The sequence below is a fragment of the Rhopalosiphum maidis genome, chromosome 3, assembly GCF_003676215.2.
Source record: "Rhopalosiphum maidis isolate BTI-1 chromosome 3, ASM367621v3, whole genome shotgun sequence".
Lineage (NCBI taxonomy): Eukaryota > Metazoa > Arthropoda > Insecta > Hemiptera > Aphididae > Rhopalosiphum > Rhopalosiphum maidis.
Genome location: NC_040879.1, coordinates 42351646 through 42365235, shown reverse-complemented (window position 1 = coordinate 42365235; position 13590 = coordinate 42351646). Strand labels below are relative to the sequence as shown.

Below are 13590 nucleotides of genomic sequence, written 5' to 3'. Positions count from 1 at the left end.
TTGTTTTCTCTGTCTATCTCCCATATATGAACAAAGATACTCCGTATTTCCACGATTACGACTATCTAGTTTAGTTTTAATATTAAATATCGTTATGATGTTATTCGTAGTTTAAATATGTAATTATATTCAATTTTTAAATCAAAATTTCAATAAAAAAAAAATTATTTTAATAAAATTTTAAGATTTTTTTGATTTTAGTATAACCTACTTATGAAAAAACTTTTTATAAATTGCACGTTTTATCAATTTTCAACCGTACTATAATTTGCAAATGTTCGTGATTTCGACAAATTTTGATAAAAATAAATTGTGATTATGTATTTTAATATATATATTAGAACAACTTATGTGGAATTTTAAAATATTTTCATTTTATCATACAGAGAAAGATAGGTATTAGATAATATATAATATAAAATATTGAAAATTTCAAGTATCTACGGCTTTTTAATAACAAAATATCAACAATTATTTCAGAAAAAATAGTTAGTTTAATGATGAATATGCCATATTAAAAACATTTGAACTTCAACATGAAAAATTAATTTGACTTTCCGATAGATTTTTTTTAATATAGGTTAAAAAAATGTACATAAAGAACCTTGTATGTTTTAAAATCGTATATAAGATACAAATAAAACGGGTAACATAAAACAAATAAAATGAATTAAAAAATGTAGAATTAAAATTACATATTAGTACTTAGTTAATATAATTTTGAAGAGTACTTAAAAATGTAATTTGAAATTTGAAATCTGCAGTTTTCAAGTATTCTAATCTGGAAATTAGATTATAGATATAAGATATCATAACAAGATAAATATTTCAAAAATAAAACTTTTATTTGCATTTATCGATATTTTTCCATTTTTTGACATCTTTGTTTAATTTAATTAATTTTTAGAACATATATATTGAAACATCGTACGAGCTTTTTAAGCTTTTTTAATTATTTACTAAATATTTCTCAAATTTAATCAACAGAAAATATAATTTCGAGTCAAAAATTTTGAATTCAAGTGAGTAGCCTTGTTAAGGAAACACTACTTTAGGAGGTAACACTGGAGATTTAAAATATTAATTGTTATCTTGAACACTATTATGCATTGAATTATTTAATGGTTATTAATTTACTATGACTTATCGTTCGAAATTCTGAATTTTGAGTGCCAGGACCGAAAAATGGCCAATTTCTTCCTTGCAATTATATTTAAAAATGTTCACAAAAAAAACAAGAAATTATTAGTACAAACAAAAAAACCAACTAAAAAACAAATGTCTTTAAATTGTTAAATAAAACCTAAAATATTTTAAAAATTAAATCATTAAAATTTAGTGATAAAATACATAATTTATTGTATATTATTGATCACTATTAACTATTAAGTATTTTGAAGACATCCAAAATAATACGTATGTACACATATTATATAATACAGCGTGTTTCCTTTTAAAGATAACACGAAATATTTCTGTCCAGTCCAGTGACCTCAGATTGATATGGGGTTTTCGGGAAGAGATATGAAATACCTAAATACACATTTTTTGATGATCTGCAAGTGTTTATGTCTTATATAGTGCGCGCATGCGCAATACAAATTACTTTTTTTTTTCAATTAGCAACAGGTGTTTTTAATACCAAATTTGTTTAGACCGAATTTTTTCTAATAATTTAGATATCTTAACCATGGCTCTAAACCTTAAATTAATTGAATGACAACTAGCAAATGTTTTAATTTAATTCGTTAAATTTGTCGACGATTATCCTATAATTTTACAAATTTCCGTGCGATTCCGCGTATTTTTTTTCACTCATAATATGTTTTTAGATATTAAAAATAAATTATTTTTAAGACTTTATTTTTCTGAAGTATATGTTTACTTAAAATTTTGTTTTATGTACAGGGAATAGTGTATCACAAACAATTGAATAACTTGTTATGGATTTTAATAACCACATTAATCAAATGTTATATAGGTAGGTACTTATTATTATTAAATTTTACTGAAATAACTTATTAATGGTGTATATGATGTAATATATAATGATATGGATTATCAGCAAAATTAAAATATTGTTCTTAGCATACCAATACGATAGTTGATAAGTAAAATTTCGTTTATTTAATAAAACTAAAATAAAATAATTTTTAGAGATTACAAGTAATCTAGTTATTATTTATATAATTTATTTTTATTTCGAACGATATTTATTTGATATTATTTACCAAATAATACGATGTTATGTCTAAAGAAAGATTATAATTGAAAAAAATACGCAGAATCGCACAGAAATTTGTAAAATCATAGGATAATCGTCAAAAAATTAACGAATTAAATTAAAACATCGTTGTCATTCAGTCAATTTGAGTTGTAGAGCCATATGGTTAAGAAATCAAAATTACTAAAATTGGTTTATCCGAATTTGGTATGAAAGCACTTGTTGCTATATAAAATACCGTAAGATGTATTAGGTATACGTAATGCACGCATTGAAAATCATCAAAAAATGCGTCCTTCCCTATCAGTTCCCTTTAAAAGGAAACACATTGTATAATAGATTATCTACGCATATTTATATATTTCTTAACCAATCAATAGAACTTAGTTCGGATACATTTTAATTCGTTAATAATAGTGTATAGTACCTAAGTATAATACTATTAATACTATATTATAATCGAACTTTTTTTTATTTAATACTATAGCTGATACTCGCGTCTTCGTTCACGTTGTTTATTATATTATTAATAATATATTTTGTGTACCTATTATACGTAATAGATTAAAACACTGAACAAAATCTTAAATCAGATCGCTTGCGCAAATATGCGCGGCTTGCATTTATTTTGTACGAGTCAGAGGTAGAAAAGATATCCGCTTTCCAGTGGCATGCGCTTTACACCACTTGCATGTCTCACTTCTTCACGACAAGAAAACACACGTCGCTGAACGCATAGATTGCGAAAAACTTAAACTTTAATAAATTCATATTTTATTAAGATATTATGATAATGGTACTCGTGTAGTATGCTACCTACCGTAGTTATTTTTATTTAAATTATCATTTTATTGCGGGAAAATACATTTGAGTCATTAAGTAAATATAATATAACGATGGTACAAAATTACAGATAAATAGCCATTATAATAACTGATAAATATCCACCAAGACCCACGATAACTTACTTTTAGACATATTATTCTAGTCTGTGTTGTGTTCGCGTATGTGTTTTTTCGTTGCGAGTTTTACTTAGAAATTTTTTTTATTAAAATAATATAATGAATAAATCAAAACGCTATTTGTATCGGGCATTTAATATCTGTAATAACTAATGAAAAAACAATCGAAACATATTGTGTTAATTATCTTCAGAAGAGAAACCTGTTGCTAGAACTTGGTATACTTGGTGACTATAGTTTTTTCAAATTAAAAGATGGTGTTATAGATATTGTTTTTTTTTTTTTTGTGGAGGTAAGTTGAAAGAATATCAAAAAAAAAATCATAAAAGGAGCTCGAATGGTGATTTATTAAAAACTACTTGATTAGTTATAACCTTACGATGTCAAAAAAAGGTTGCCAAACTTATCACTCTTTAAGAAAAAAAATTTTTTTTTTTACATTTATTTTTAATAAATGTAAACTTATAAACTTTTACCATTTATTAAAAATGGTAAAAGTAACAAAGGTTTAGCATTAAATTAAATTTTTGAATTAGTCTGGTACTGAGAGTATCAAATACCAGTTTTAATTACCGAAAAATTTACAATAATACTCGTCACACGATTGTAAATTGAAATAATTTCTATAGAGATATAGGCATGTAGCCGATTGAAATCTTTGATTAACATAAAATATGGGTGATCCAGGGGAAAATGCTCAAATCAATGAGTTACTATTTCAAACTAATTTTCATAATTTTAACGAGTTTTGTAAACAATTGAAATCAAATATGTATTTCTAATTATTTTATATAGATATAAGAAAAACCTACAAAGGATCTAGTATTCAATTTTTAAGAGTTTTGACTAATCGAATATTTTTTTATTGACATTTGTAGGTAAAAATAAAACTAAAAATAATCGAAAAATTCAATTGCCTATAAATACCTTAAAAATAAGAGTCAAAATATTTAGAAAATTATCATTTAACCATTTGGTGAAAATTGCAAGTTTCTAGCTACAGTTATTTGTTTTCTAGGGACACTAAAAAACATAATCCATTATCTCGAAAACTAAATTTGCATAAGATTCCCGTTTTTCTTAACTTTTTATTTGGCTTTTATGATTATTTTGAAAAATATTGGTAATTTTTTATTTTGACCTTTCTAATGTCCATACTAGAATATATTATTTTCTATTTAAGACAACTGTCAAAGTTGAAAGTCGAATCATGTTTTGACTATTTATATTGTATACTAATACAAAAAAAAAACACATTATTGTAAATGGAAAATCAATACATTCATCCCTCTATTCAAATACTAAAATTATTGATAAAAGTTGTTATTGCATTATTAAAACGTGTATTAAATATTATTTAATTGAGGAATATATTATTTTATATTATATAGGTATACGATTTATTTCCTATCACTGTATTTCTCCATAATGATTAATTTTGTGGTTGAGGTGTCATTATTATTAAAACGTAATATTATACTTTAAATATTTTTTGGCTAGATGCTTACTCCTTATCCTAGTATTCCCATGGTATGACTTAAATATAAATGTATTAAATTATTACTAATAAAGTGCAAGATTTTATATGAATATAAATTCTAAAATTATGAAACACTTGTAGTTATTAATATTAGGTACTTAGTAATAAAATTACTTTTATTATACCTAATTATGTCATACATGGTTATTGAACAGTTAATTAAAGTATTTCAAATAAGTAAAATGTAAGCATAGGTGTTTCAAGTTCAAAAAAAAAAAATTAAAAATCAAAAAAACCAAGATCAAAAACCTAATTTAAATTTAGGTAGGTAATTAAAAATGATGTAGTTTTAATTTTTAGGAATACGTAGTTGCTTGCATGTTAAAAATATTGAGTAATTATTTTTATTTAATTTACAAAATAATTACCGTGATTTCATCTAAAATAGTTTGGAATGTATTATATGTATTATTTTTGTACTAGATGGTGATAATGATATAAATAAATACATATAAATAATAATGTTGCTTTTTTTGCACTCAACTCATCTGTTGTGTATTTATCAGAACCAAGCTTTCATACAATTGTACTGTATGGACATACATTTTTGTGTCGAAAATTGGTTAGATATCCTCTTTGCCAAAGAGAAATAATAATGATTATTCAAATTTTTAGTTAATATTTTTTATTCAAATAATTTAATATGCTTATACATACTTTACAATATATGTAGGACATAAGTATTTATTATTTTCCTTTTTATTAATTATACAATTAAGTACAATAATAAAAGGATATTACTAAATTTGTCTTATTATTTAATAATTTAGTATACTTAGTTAGAGATTTTAAACAAATAATATTTAAGGTTTTCTATACATTATAAAACTGTATTAGCTATAAGTATAGATAAAAATCTCAATTCAATATATTTTATTATATTAATTTGGTCATATGTAGCTGCATTTTCGTTATAATGTGTAACCTACATAGTTATTACAATTTGATTGTATAGCATACAATATTTAATCTTAAATTGTTTCGATTATAATGTATCATTATACGTTATACTTATCTTATAGCATAAATGCTGGGTATCTCAAATGTTAAAAATATAAATTGCATTGTATTTATAGAAATAGGAATACAATACAAATAAGTAATTGATATTTTATAAAATCAGTTCAGCTGCGTACTGCGTTCGTCGCCTGTCGTTGTGTTTATCTAGATAATATGTTGGAAATTATAAGTTATTAATAATAAAAAACAAATAGCAATACCATCGCAAAATTTTTAAATGATTGTCTTAGAGTATTATGGCCAGAAGAAGGTAACAACGAAAAAATTGTATTAATGTTATCCGATGCATCACCCCCATATATGGTTAAGGTTGCCAACAATTTAAAACCATTTTATTACAATCTTATTCATGTTACTTGGACTGCTCATAGGATTCATCGGATTGCAGAAAAGATAAGCTTTGTTAGAACCAGCAATATTTTATGCAGATAATTCTAATATTTTTAAAATGCTATTCAAAACCTACAAGATGATGTTAAAAGTATTGGAAACTGTAAAAAAAAATTCTAACTAAATTTAATATAATTAACAATTTAACTTATATTAAAACAAATTTTTCGATTATTGTTGAAAGTATTAAAAAGCTTGATTAGCTACTCGAAGATGCTTTAAACATTTTTGAACAAGTAACAAATTATGTTAATAATCTTCCTATAAAAATGAATATAGTATATTAATTAAAATAAAATGTTCTGAAATCATTAATAAAAATAAAGGTTTAATCATTTTAAAAGAAATTTCTAAAATACACCAAGGTTAACCAAGAATGTTGACTTGAAGAGTTCTTCTATCAAACATTTTTCCCCGGAAATGTTGTTGGGGTTTATATATACACCCATAACAACCATTGCATTTTTTAAATTGTATGGTCTTATCTCTTATGCCATCAGATGGTGAGACAATAATTTGTATGAAATGTCAAGGCAAGATCAAAATTTATATTAGAAAAAAAGACTTTATTCTGGTGAAATAACATTGGTGAGGAATACATTTTGAGGGTATCTAACAGGAGCGTCATTCAGGATATACGGTAGCACGCCTTACTTTTAAAATAGTTCCAATTGGCCTGCGACCTGATGAAATAATGCACGATTATTTATATAATCATTGATTATACTTTTCTATAATCAATGATATGATTAAATTTTATTTTAATTTTTATATTGATATTTATCATTATTGGTAAATGCTATAATGGTATGCTGTCAATCATGGTTACAATTTTAAATTACATTGGTTATAAACGGTATACTACCAAAAAGTCCGTAGTTAAAAAGTCCAAGGTATAAAAAGTCCGAAACTTAAAAAGTCCGGTACATATAATTAGGTAAAATAAAAATACGATGTGATACACAATAAACTTCCAATTAGAATTAATATAAATTGTAACTAAATGATTTACTTGACGGAATTAATAAATAATCTTTAGGTAGATACCAATATTGGCAATATAAAATAAATCAAATAGATATATTATGTCTATTGCTTTTATCTTAATTATCTGATGTGTCGAGTGTTACTCATAAGACTATACATCCGATATTGTTAATATAGATAAATATATCTATAGTTGCTGGGTTTATCCATCGTATACATACCGTATGAGTAACCGAACAGTTGTCAATTTTATCAGTTTAGTTCGATATTTTGTTGCGGTTGATTAGTAAGTTGCTCTCGAAAAAAATGTCAAATACCAGCCGAAGCTCTATTGTTCTTACCAAAAGAAAGTGTTGTAAAACGAACAATTATAAATCAAAGAACTAGCAATAAACCTGCATTGAATTGCACAAATTATGTTGTGATAAAAGGTAATTACTATTTATTATTAAACATGGTGGCCAACATTTTTTATTATAGCCTAAAATTATGTTTCAGATGACTGGGCTTTAGTTAATGGACAACGGTTTCTATACGCTGATAATAAATCAACAATTGGCGAAAGAATTATATTGTTTGTAACAGATGACAGCTTAAACATTTTGACAGAGGCCAAGACATGGTATTGCGATGGTAATTTTAACCTTAGCCCTTAATATTTTTTACAATTTTACGTTATAAGAGTTCAAAAAAATGATTCATATATAACTGCAGTATACTGTTTTCTTGAATGTAAGGCAATGTCTATTTATGAAGAAATGATCAAACTTATTTTAACTAAATGTGCAGAGTATGAATTATTTTCAGATCCAACTTACTTAAATGTTGATTTTGAAAAAGCTGTAATTTCTGCCGCTCAAACAATTTTTGGTTAACATTTGACTATTAGAGGTTGTTTTTATCATTTGTGCCAAAGTTCTTATAGAAAAATCCAAGATTTAGGATTAACCAATATGTATAAAAATAGCGACGAATTTAGTCATTTTTGTGGAATGTTGGACGGCCTTGCATTTCTTCCTCTTGAACATGTTTTTGAAGGAATGGCTTACCTTAAAACAATTGCTTTCCCTGAAGGAGAAGATCTTTTAAATTATTTTGATGCAACCTATGTAATGGACCACTTAGAAAAGTAGGGGTTTGTACCAAATTTATGTTTAAAAAAATAAGTCCACTTTTTCCTCCGAATACTTGGAATGTACATAAAACAACAATTAATGGTGAACACCGAACAAATAATATATGTGAATCGTGGAATAATAGATTTACTCATTTAGTTGGCCACAGTCATCCAACTATTTGAACACTCATCCACAAAGTAAGGTTGGAAGTAGCGGCAGATAGGGCGAAATTATCTATCGACAGCATGGGTGATTCGGTAAAAAAAAAACAAAATTTAACATATACCCGACTGGTTAACTTATGCCAAAGAATAGCTAATAATTCAATTACCATAGAAGAATTTTTAGAAAAGGTTGGTCATAATATTAGGACAAGACCAAGATAAAATCTTAATTATTGAATTTTTTCTTTTTTAAATAATATGTTATTTTTAATATTTTTATATACATATATATTATAATATTATAGATACCTACATTATTTTTTTAACTATAGTTAAATACACAATTTTTTTAATTATATTATTTTTTTTTTGACGGATGACGATAGTTGAATAAGTTATTTTTTTTAATATTGTTATATACATATACATTATATTATGGATACCTACAGTAATTTTTTTTTAAATATATTATATTTTTTTATGATAGTTAAATCACCTATTTTTTTTAATATTGTTATATATACATACATATTTAATATATACCGGACTTTTTTACTTTGGACTTTTTAGGTTTAGGACTTTTTTACCGCGATTCGTTATAAACAAATGTCGTGCTATCAATTTTTATTATATTTTAGTTTTTAAATTTTTTTTTACTATTTATGTTGATGCAATGATTCGTTCCATGATCTATGGAAATAATTAAAAACAGAATAAGTACAGTATGTAGATGGATATCTATTTTTAAATGGCATGGTGAAATTTCAAAATAGCCTGTTTGAAACCTCACACATCCGAAAAAAATACCTGAAATGACGCCCCCATCCTAGTCCTAGGTCTAATCTCAATCTATCAAAGAATCAAATAATTTTTTCATTTACACTGATTTAAATAATCAATATAATTTGAATTAAACTTAGAGTCAAATTATTGAAATTGTTTTTTATTGGTATGAAGACTTATGAATAACAACAGTAACTTTATTCATTGGTTGATCGCCTATATAGCACTGTTGCAGACTTGTTTAATCTATAATATAGACATATGCTGCATAATTGTTGATACTCAAACACATATGGGTGGACCCGGTGAGAATGTTTTAATAGATAAAACATTAACTACTTAAAGAAAAACAAAAATATAACAGAAGCTGAATTTTAGTCGGTCATCGACCACTTTATCTGGAGATATTTGAATATGATTTCAGATAAGTAAAATAGGTACACTAACAATTACCTACAAGAAACTATGCCAAACTAATCGAAGGTTCGTGGGTTTTTAATATTAGTTAGGGAAAAAACGATATTCTTGAAAAAAAAAGATTTTTTATTGTTGAACAACGTGATTGTGCTACATTCATACTAATAATTCAAAATGAAGTTTTAAGTGGTTTAACTATAATATCGGATTAGTGTAAATCGTATGCAAATCTTCAATCAGTTCAATCTCCGGGTTATAATTATCAAATTGTAGATCATTCCGAAAATGTTGTTAATCCAATCAACAGGCGCAAATGCATAAAAAATTGAAGAGGTGTTTGGTCAACGTTTGGAACTAAGATGTTACAAAAAATTATTTTGTAATAATTCATAACTAGATATAACTTATTCCTGGTGACTTAAAAACTTTTAGGTACATATTATAGAATGAATTGTTCTATTCACAATTTCATATTCAAAATATGTAGTTTAATTATTACAATATCATTAGATATTTAGATAAAATTATATTTGAATATCTTTTCTACTGTTTTTTGGTACAAATTTCTTTTGAAAAATGTTTCTTCTTATTGCATAAAATTAGATACGTGAAAAAATATAAAAAAATGTATCTTTCATTCTTCATCTTTAAATAGTAGGTACCTACTTGGCTACCTAGTATTTTTTTATACATTAACTTAATATAATATAGAGTATAGAGTAAAATACATTTTTATTACAACAGTATATATTATAATATAATTATTTTAAAGTTTTTTTATGACCAATTGAACCAATTTGGACGTTACCAGCAACATGCTAAATGTTTTCATATTATATATTTATTATGCTTGTAAAATTATAATATGACATATTATATATGTTCACATGTTATAAAAGTACAAATTAAGTGTATTATTAATTTTAAGTTAATATTAATTCTAAATTCATGTTGTTACTGTAGCTGTGCGCGGATTTATGTTTTATGTTAAGTGATTACAACAACCAAACAGATAAAAAAAATAAGACGTTTCTAACTTCAATACAATATCATCAAATTCGCTAAAAAATTGCTTATCATTCGTGATACGAGTTCAATTGATCAACCATCAGTATTTTTAGGGTTATTGCTTTTTAAGTACCTAGTCTAAAAATCATTAAATGTATTACCAAGTTAGTTCTTATAAAATGAAATTAAAAAAAATATTTACAAGAAATCTTTTAAAATTTTTTACAATACCAGATGATGCCAAAACTATTCCAAGAAAGTACTGAATCAAATATTGAAGATAAAGTGTTGATGAATATAATTAAGATCAAGATTGATTTATCAATTTTTAAATATATATAGATCATAATCTATATCTTAACAAATTCTTTTTATTATTATTTTTAACATTTTAGTAATATCCCTTTATTATTAAATAATAAATATTAATGAGGCTAAATGTTTTTTCTTTATGTTATCATGTAGTTTGGTACAATTGATTGTATTTTGTAGAAATACATTAATCAGATTTTAAATAAGTATTAGTAAAAGTAATATCCTAATTGTTAAACTATTTTATTTTTCGCAATAGAAAATTGTGTTTTCTGAACAATATGTAAAGTGGTAATAGTACATTTTTGAATGCCGCCCCTCAAATATATTAACAATAAAGTACTTACATATGTTTTACAACAAACATTTGTAGGTAGGTATTAACATTTTCTTCACTTGAATTATTTTTAAAAATAATTAAATCCTTTTCGAGCTATTTAGTACTTATAATAATAGTTTAAAGTATAAATACTTTTTAGTTTTTCTTACTATATAACATATTGTTATGTATAAATTATCAAAGAATTGTTCTGTCAAAAGCTTTAAAGTGTTATACTAAGTTTCTCGTAATAAGTTATTTTAACAGTAGTTTAAGAATATTTAGAGTACATATTATGTACATTATTATATATTTTATAAAAGCACAATTTTGTCATAGCTATTTCAATTTAAAATGTTGTTTATTGTTTATTTAAATAAAAATAAAAAATTTTCCTTACATAATATGGTTTTTTTAGCATACATTAATGTGCAATATTATATTGTATTATTAGTACATATACTGATATAAATATAAATGTACTATACCTATAAACATAAACTTTTGTTGGAGTAGTTTTTTTTAAATATTTTTGCGTTATATATTATAATATTCTATCTCACTTATTGACTGTATCAGTCTGATTAATCAACTATCCGGTGATTGCCGAGGGCCCTAGGATATTTTTAAATATTAATGGCCTTTAGCCAGATTGGAAAATGCATATTTTAATTACTTATAAGTTATGACAGTTAAGGTTACTTTTAAACATTATCATTAAAAACTCTGCTTTATTTAATAAATTGTGCCTAGTATTTAACTAAATTATTTTAAGTACTTCCAGGCACACAAGTTAATAAGAGTTAAAGGATCCGAATATTGTTCACTTATTGAAAATATAAGTTTGATATTCAAAGTATTAAGTTTTCAAAGTAACAAGTACTTAATAATTTATATTTTTGACAAGCCAATAATATCTGGAACCTTTAACTTGTCTATTTATCAAAAAAGTTATTATTAAATAATACAAATTTATGAAATTATTGATATGCTACTAAAACAATGAATTAAAAAATCTACTACTTTATTAGTAATTTATAATTTATTTAATTATTATTATTCATGTATATTTATTTATGTATTTTTTTTTTACAATAAGGTATATTATTTTCTATTTTTTGAGTACAATTGTAAAAAAAGTATTTAAAGCATTGTTTATTATAATTTTTTTTTAATAAATAGTTTAAGTCTTGAAATTTATAAATAGTAATTTCAAAACACCATACACCAACTATGGTAGAAATAATCCTATTCACCATAATATGATATATATGAGTAATGAGCACCTAAGTTTTTTCTAAATGATTATTATAATATTATAAGTTTTTATTTGTTTTATTACCACCATTTATTGTATTATTGGTTTATATTATTTATTTTCTTTTACTTAATGGTTGTGTTAAATTGTTCAATTAAATATTGTTACCATTAAACTGTATTACACACTTCTATCTGGCACCAAATCTGTTAATATATATAAAAAATAAATAATTAAGAATCGAATAATAATTATTGAGCTGTATTAATTTAGAGATTGGAAACTTGAAAAATAATTTTATAGCCATTTATTAAAAAAATATAGTTAAATTACTTTTAATGTTTGCATACATAGTTTCAGCGTCTTATAGTAAAAATGCCATTGGTGTTTAATAATTAAATATATAAATATTTTATAAAATGTCGAGATTCATTACTGTGATAAGTAGAGACCAGAATTTTATGTATTTGCTTGTTCATACTGAGTGTATTTACTTGCAAGGGTTTGAAATGTAAGCGATCCAGACCCAACTGATTCCATTGACCAAATTTAATTTTGTATATAATGGCATATTTGGAAGGTTAGGACATATTTTTTCATAAAGGCATATAATGTATATATTTTTTACTATGTTAGTAAATAATTAAATAATTTCATGTTTTTATTTTAGAAATTGGAATTTTTAAATACTGCCATATTGGCGGAAAAAAATTATTGTCAATACGGTATAAAATTCTATATTTTCTAGTTTGATACCTTATGATTAAAAAAAAAAAAATTAGTTTATTGGTTACACTACAATTTTAATTTGTTTAAACTGTTTTTAAAACATATAATTTTTTTTTTTTGTATATTTAAATATTTTATTGATTAACTTAGATGTTAAAAGGTCCAACACTCTTAATTTTGTTATATTTTATTTGTTCTATGTTTGTAGTTGTTTAAAGTAATACAAAATTTGTGATGCATATTTTTCAATTATTTGTGCATATTAACGCATATTTTAACTTTTTTGCTTTATATATTTACATTATATTTGTCACATTTTTAGTGCATATAATTCCAGTCTTTAGTAATAAGTAATACTG

At 24.1% G+C, this 13590-nt stretch overlaps 1 pseudogene; it reads left to right on the top strand.

Annotated features, from left to right (window-relative positions):
- The first annotated feature begins 8076 nt into the window (after window positions 1–8076).
- LOC113559099 lies at window positions 8077–8627 on the top strand (annotated as a pseudogene).
- Window positions 8628–13590: the final 4963 nt, after the last annotated feature.